General features: G+C 38.3%; 1 non-coding gene across 1 annotated transcript; it reads left to right on the forward strand.

Moving 5' to 3' along the window:
• Nucleotides 1-7001: 7001 nt before the first annotated feature.
• LOC148574079 (small nucleolar RNA R71) lies at nucleotides 7002-7108 on the forward strand. The gene has a single exon (XR_015906430.1). It is a non-coding gene; the product is annotated as a small nucleolar RNA R71 (small nucleolar RNA).
• Nucleotides 7109-7741: the final 633 nt, after the last annotated feature.

The following is a 7741-nucleotide window of genomic DNA, read 5'->3' on the forward strand; positions in this document are numbered from 1 at the left end:
GTTCTTCTGTGAATTTCTCCACTTCCTTGCAAGAGTCTTCAAATGTAGTATCACCCTGGTCAAAGTCTTCTATGTCTTCCTCATCACTCGAGTCATAGATTGGAGGTTGAGAGAAATCTACCTCTGCATCATCTTCGTATTCATCTGGGAAAGATTCTTCAATCTCAGAGACTTCACTTGCGGATGCAAGTTCATTACTAAGAGAGCTAGACTTGTGACTATCATCATCAAGGGAATTTGTGTCCTGGGTTATTCCGTCTGATTCTTCATAAACAACTTGCCTTGGAGATTATACAATATCCTCCTTAGCATCAACTGTAGCGTCCTTGACGGAGTTCTCCTCAGTTCTGGATTCCCATGGAGGTTCAGCATCTCATAGATCTTCAACCAACTCTTCTTCTTGAACAATGACAGCTTCTTCTACTTGTTCTAGTACGAATTCATTCTCTGTCTTGTCCACTGGAGTTTCTGGTATCTCCTTCATGCTATGCTCTTCGTTAGACTGTTCACATGGGGCTGTGGCTGATCCTTGTGTTTTTGAGCGCCTAGAAACCCATTGAATTATTGTTTGCTCCAGTTGTCGAATGGTTGTTTGAAGTTTATTTACAGTTTCCTTTAGGCGAACCTCTGCTTCTCGGGTTGCAGGACTTGGACATGATACATAGGAAAGTGGCGGTGATTGGGAGTGATTGGATTGGTACTGGGGTAAGGAAGGATCATATGGTGGCGAATGGTGAAGAGAAGCTTGTGGGTGTGGTGGTTCGAGGTTATGTTAAAAGGATGGTTTATATGCACGAGGTGGGACTTGTTGGTAGTTACAAGGTTGTCCACCATATCTTTTAGCTGGGTATGCACGGTAGAATGGTCTTTGTCCAGGATATCTCGGAAGGTGTTGCTGCCTAAAGGGTTGATTAGATCCTCCTGGCTCCATCCATCCTTGATTGGTCTGACCTTGATGCATATTCCTGCTGTAACTTCTATTTCCTTCAACAAAGTTAGAACCGAACTTAAATCGAGAGGGGTGAGAGTTCATGGTAGTAAATAAAGGTAAAAAGGAAAAACAAAAATAAATAAACAAGCAAAAGAAAAATATTTACAATAACCAATAATAAGGCACACGTTAGCAGTTCCCCGGCAACGGCGCCATTTTGACGTTGGTGATTTTTGCCAGTAAAGAAGTTCATAAAAACAGTCGCGTTGTAGATATAGTCTCTAAATCGACAGAAATCCCTTCGTACAAACGTTTTGGGTGTCACACGTAACAAACCCCTTTAAAAATTGTTAACCGAGTATTCAAACCTCGGGTTGTCTTCTCAAGGAAATGCAAGGAAGTATGTTCTTATTATTGGCTATAAAGGTTGTAATCGGGGTTTAGAAGGTGAGAAACAAGTGATTTAAATGACAAGTAAAGTAGAGGGCAATTAAAATAAATAAATACTGTAAAGCAAACTTCTGGCAAGGTAAGAGAAATTGGAAGTCCAACTTAGTTATCTCTCTCAACAATAATGAAAGTTGAATCTAAATTCCACTTAGTTAACCTCTGCTAAAACAAAGGAAAGTCAAGGGACTAATTAGTTTGACCTTCGAATCCTATTTATTTCCTAAGAAAAAGTTGGGATTACTGAAGTTCAGTTCAATTAGCAAGATAGCGATTATCAGTTATGTTGAGTTTGATAATGTTGAGTTACTGATTTCTTAACCAAGACCAAAAGGGGAAAAAGTAAAATTGCTGGAATAAAAAATGTCCTTAGATGGAAGCCAATGAATTAAAGAGAGCAATCATAAACTGGAATACCTCAAATATCATTAATTTAAATAACAATCTGTAACATGGAATAATTCATAAATTAAATTATAAAAGTAAATAATCAACCCAAGTGCTGGAATAAATAAATAGAAGTGAAAAGGAAAGCTTAAAACAAAGAAACATAAAACCTGGATCGAGAGTCACTCTTACAAACTAAGAGAAGTCCTAAATCCTAAGAGAGAGAGGAGAGAACCTCTCTCAAGACTAAATCTAAATCATGGGAAGTAACAAAAATGCGAGCTCTCTCTGAATGGATGCATTCCCCCACTTTATAGCCTCTAATCTGTGTGTTCTGTACTTGGATATAGGCCAAAAGGGCTTCAGAAATTGCTGGGGTAGTATTCTGTAAATTCTGATACGTGGCCTCTGTCACGCGTCCGCGTGGGTCAGGCGGTCGCGTCATCTGGAGTTTTCCTTGTGGCGCGGTCGCGTCGGTCACGCGTCCGCATCGAATGCGCTATGCTCAAGTCGCGCGGCCGCGTCAGTCATGCGGCCGCGTCGCTGCTTCTTTGCGCCTGGCAAGCGATCGCGTCGTCCATGCGATCGCGTGGATGCCAGTTTCTTCAAAACTCCATTTCGCACTTTCCTTCCATTTTTGTACGTTTCCTTTTCCATCCTTTAAGTCATTCTGCCTTAGAAAATCTGAAACTACTCAACACACTAATCACGGCATTGAATGGAAGTAAAGGTAATTAAAATAATTAATTTTAAAGCTTAGGAAACATGTTTTTCACATACATCACATAATAAGGAAGGGAAAGTAAAACCATGCAATTAATATGAATAAGTGGGTGAAGGATTGAATAAATCACTCAAACTAAGCACAAAATAACTCATGAAATATGGGTTTATCAGTAGTCCTAGGTTTCAAGTAATAAATAAGCAAAATTTAAGGCACAAACAACCTAGGTAACCACAACTAAAGTGAATTGCGTATAAAATATATTGGATAGTGAGATTGTGCAAGTGAAAGCACAAAGTGAATAAAAAATGGCACAATCAACAATAACCAATTCCATGATGACAAGAGACTACTTATTCATCCTTAGGTTTAAGGAAATAATCACATGTATAAGGTGCGTGTTACAAAAAGTGACAAGTCTTGCTAAGAATCAAGTCAAGTCAATTCAAAAAAATGCAAAGCATTAACAAGGAACAAATACCTTGTTATGTGATTATATTCACTTAATAACCATGATGATTAAGTAGCTCAATTCAATTCACTAAAGAAAGAGTGCACAATTCAAGATGCCACACAAGGATAAAGTTTAATGCATATGGTCATGACAACGTATGAATCAAACTAATAATTCAATTAGGCAACTAAAGAAGGCTTTAATGCTTAGTGCACATATTCATCCCCAAAACTTAAATAAGAAGCAACCCAATCAACATCAAGCAAACACTTGCAACTTATTTAATTGATAAACAACTAAGAAATTAATATAATTACCAAAATAAAAATGAAATGCAAAGAAAACAAAGTAAAGCAAGTAGAGAAGAGGGCAAAAGCAAGAGAAGAGAGTGGTGGAGGGGAAAAGAAGAGAAGAAGTAGAGAGAAGAGAAGAAGAGAAGTAAAGTATGAGAAAATAGGGGCGTGCGTACGCACAGGGGTGTGAGCGTATGCACACAAGGGGGAAAATGCGGTTGTGCGCGCGCACAACAACGTGCGGGCGCTGCAAACAGAAAGGGCATAAGGGTCTGTGCGCACGCACAGAGGCGTGTGTGGACGCACAGAAGGGAAAAGAGTGAGATGATCCCATGCACAAGGGGTGCGTGTGCTGTGAGCAGAGGGGGTGTTGAAGGTTGTGCGTGCGCACAAAGCTATGGACACGCACAGGAGGTTTTTTTTTTGACATGGATCATGTGTGCGTGTGCACACAGGTCCGTGCGCCTGCACAAAAGCAAAAGGGGGTAGGGGTTCATGCGCACAGGCTGTGCCAGCACTGCGAACAGAGGGAAAAATCATGGGTGTGCGTACGCACAGGTCAGTATGCACGCACAGGAAGCAGAAAATAGAAGTTGTGTGCGCACGCACAGCTGTGTGCGTACGCACAGATGCCTTGTTTTGCAAAAATTTTTCTTTCAAAATCTAAGGTACCAAGCCTTAGTTCAATCAAAATCAAACACCAAAACATGCAAGAACCCATAAATTCATGATCCAAACCAAAAATAACCTAATTAAACTCAAAATTAAATTAATCATAAGCTAACCAAAACAAGCAAATATGAAATTAAGCAAAAATATATACAAAAAGAAAAGAGTTAGAACAATGTTGCCAAGCACTTTTATTTAATGTCTTTAAGTTAGACAATTGGGAGAGGCCTCGCTATGGTGGCTTGTGCTTGACCTCCCCACCAATGCTAGAATGTCCAATGTCCTCCGGATCCCAATCCTAACCATCAACAAAGACAAAGATAACCACAAAACAAGCTATTTACATATTAACATATCTACAATAGCCACTAACTTTACACCATTGCAACTCCCCGGCAACGGCGCCAAATTTGACAATGCCCAATTTGCATAGGTTAGGAATTTGATTATCAAAATGGAGTTGGCATTGTAAGTATAGTCCTAACCCAACAAATTGACCATCAATCTAATGTTATCACAATACAAAACATGGCAATTGTGGAATTGGGAAATTTAGGATTCCTATCCTAGTTGTGGACCACAAACATGGCAATTTTGTGGAATCAATCCAAATCAATCAATCCTCCTTGAGAATTAGTCAAAAGACGTAATTGATCTCAATCCATAAGTCCTAGTCAACTCACTAATTACTTAGTGAAAGACTAGCATCAATGGAAACTAAATCAATTAACTAATCTCACATAATGCGGAATGGACATCCACAACTCAATTCCACCCAAACACCAAAAATTTCTCAACCAAGAGTGTGATAATTAAACATGCAAGAAATTAAACATCAAAGCAATTAAACAAACATGCAAAGAATTAAAAGTCAAAGAACTAAAAGACAAAGCAAGGAAAGGAAACTTAAAATACAAGAAAACCTCTTGGCAAGTAATTGAGAACTAAGGTTACCTATCCTAGTCATTAACCATAAACACATGATGATTATGAAGAGTTAATCCTACTTAATCATCCTTACATCGAAGATAAGTCAAATAGGCATAGTTAATTTCAATCCTTAAGTCCTATGTCAACACTAAGGGGTCACATAGAGTCAAGGGAAACCAAATCAACTTACTCACTCTAATATATCAAACAAGAATGGACATCAATAACTCAAGGATCACCAAAGTCATCAATTTCAAGCCAAGAGTGGAGAAAAACTAAGTGAAAACTAAGCCAAGCATTTTATCAAACACTTGGTGTGCATGAAAATAAAATAATATTACATTGCATTAAAAATAAATTCTAACATACCAAAAGCAAGAAAATGACAAGAACAACTAAAGAAAGCAATAAATGACATGGAAACATAAAATTGTATTAATTGGAATTAAAATAACAAAAGTGTTCATAACATGAAAATTGACAAAAAAAGAGAAAATAACAAAAGAGATGAAGAAGATAAAGACAATAAAGAATAGAAACATAAATGAAATTACACTAAAACAAGAATTAAAGTGCTGAAATTAAAAGGAAACTAAGCTAAAAACCCTAATTCTAGAGAGAGGGGGGAGCTTCTCTCTCTAGAAACTAAAAGAAAACATAACAAAAGCTAAACCTAATCCCTCCCTTCATTCTTCTTCACTTTGGCCTCAAATAGCTTCAGAAAATGAGTTAGACTGGGTTTTGGAGGCCCAAAAATCGCCCTCAGCGATTTGCATTAATGACCTCACGCAAATGCACGCATGCGTACACACGACCTATGGTGCGTATGCACAGTTGTGCAGAATTCCCATTGTACGTACGCACGACATTTGGTGCGTACACATCCTTGCACGAAGTCACCGATGTGCATAAGCACGCATCACTGTGCGTACGCACCTTTGCAGCAGCTTCCAAACTTCATTTTCTTTATGATTTCTCCCTTTTTGCATTCTTTTCTCTTCACTTCTTCCATCCCATACGTGCCTTGGAAACCTGAAATCACTCAACAAATACATCAAGGCACTAAATGGGATTAAAGTGAATTAATTTAGCTATTTTAAGGCCTAAAAGCATGTTTTCACAATTAAGCACAAATCTAGGGAGAATTACAAAACCATGCTATTTAGATGAATAAATGTGGGTTTATGTGATGAAATTCACTCAAATAAAACCAAAATATATCGTAAAATATGGACTCATCAGGTTGTCCGCACACTTTGGAGGGACGTGCTCTACTTCTTCCTTCTTCTCTTCTGGAACTTCTTTTTCAACTGGCTCCTCATTAACTTGTGCTTCCGTACTTGCCACTTGTCCACTTATTAAGGTGATAGCCTTGCATTCCTCTTTTGGATTTGGAATTGTGTTACCAGGAAGGCTATTAGTGGTCCTCTGATCAATTTCATTAACTTTTGTGGCTTATTGACCCATCTAAATCTCCAAGTTCTGATTGATGCTCTGGTTTTCTGTCTAAAACTTACCAATATTGCTTCCAAATTATTGTTCTGCTGGAGCTGAGAAGTTGCTTGCTGAGATGATTGAAACTGGTGGTTATTAAAATTATTCTGTTGAAAACCACCCTGATAATTATTATTAAAATTCTGTGGCCTCTGAGGTTGCTCTCTCCACCTAAAATTTAGGTGATTTCTCCATCCCTGATTGTAGGTCTTAGAATAAGGATTATTATTGGGATTTCTAGAAGCACTCCCCATGTAATTGACCTATTCAGAAGAAAATTGAGCATAATCATAATTTTTATTTTGCATAAAATTACCTGTCATGTCATAAGAGGCTTCTTGGGGTGCATTCTGAGTGTTGACAGCTGAAACTTGCATTCTACTCAACCGTTGAGTAATCAAATTTATTTGTTGAGACAAAAGCTTGTTTTGAGTAAGAAGAGCATCAACAGCTTCCACTTCCAAAATGCCTCTCTTCTGAGAGGTATCAGAGTTTACAGGGTTCCTGTTGGAGGAATATAAGTATTGGTTATTAGCAACCAACTCAATAAGCTCAGTAGTCTCCTCTGGTGTCCTCTTCATGTGCAAAGAACCACCTGCAGAATTATCTAAGTGCATCTTGGACATTTCACATAAGCCCTTATAAAAGATATCCAGCTGAGTCCATCTAGAGAACATATCTGGAGGGCATTGCCTAATCAGTAGCTTGAATCTCTCCCAAGCTTCATAAAGGGTCTCACCATCTTTCTGTCTAAAAGTCTGAACCTCCACCCTTAGCTTAGTAAGCTTTTGAGGTGGGAAAAATTTAGTCAGAAATCCAGTGACAACCTTGTCCCAAGTATCCAGACTCTCGTAGGGTTGAGAATCTAACCACAGTTTTGCTCTATCCCTTACAACAAATGGGAAGAGCATGAGTTTGTACACCTCAGGATTCACTCCATTGGTCTTTACAGTATCACAAATCTGCAGAAAATCAGAAATAAACTAATTTGGGTCTTCTTGAGGGAGTCTACGATACTTACAATTTTGTTGCACGAGAGTAACTAGCTATGGCTTCTGGTAAAAAATTTTTGCAATTATTGGAGGCACCATAATACTTTTGCCATAAAGGTCTACATTAAGAGCAGTGTAAGAGCCAAGCACTCTTCTAGGTTGCTCATTCCCAACTGGATTTGCCACATTGGCATTAACAGCATTATTATTATCCATAGTGGACTCTGCATCCTTGTAAAGTATTGCTTGTTGCAAACGTCCCCTTAAAGTCCTTTCAGGTTCAGGATCAAAGTCTAAAAGAGGTTCTTTGTCTCTGTTCCTGCTCATAAACAAACAAAAAACAAGAAAAGATGGGAATCTCTACGTCAAAGTGCAGAGAATTCCCAGTGAGGTAACCTACATAAAAGAAATAAAATAAAA

The sequence above is a fragment of the Arachis ipaensis genome, chromosome B2 (assembly GCF_059453495.1).
Source record: "Arachis ipaensis isolate K30076 ecotype BB chromosome B2, ASM5945349v1, whole genome shotgun sequence".
Lineage (NCBI taxonomy): Eukaryota > Viridiplantae > Streptophyta > Magnoliopsida > Fabales > Fabaceae > Arachis > Arachis ipaensis.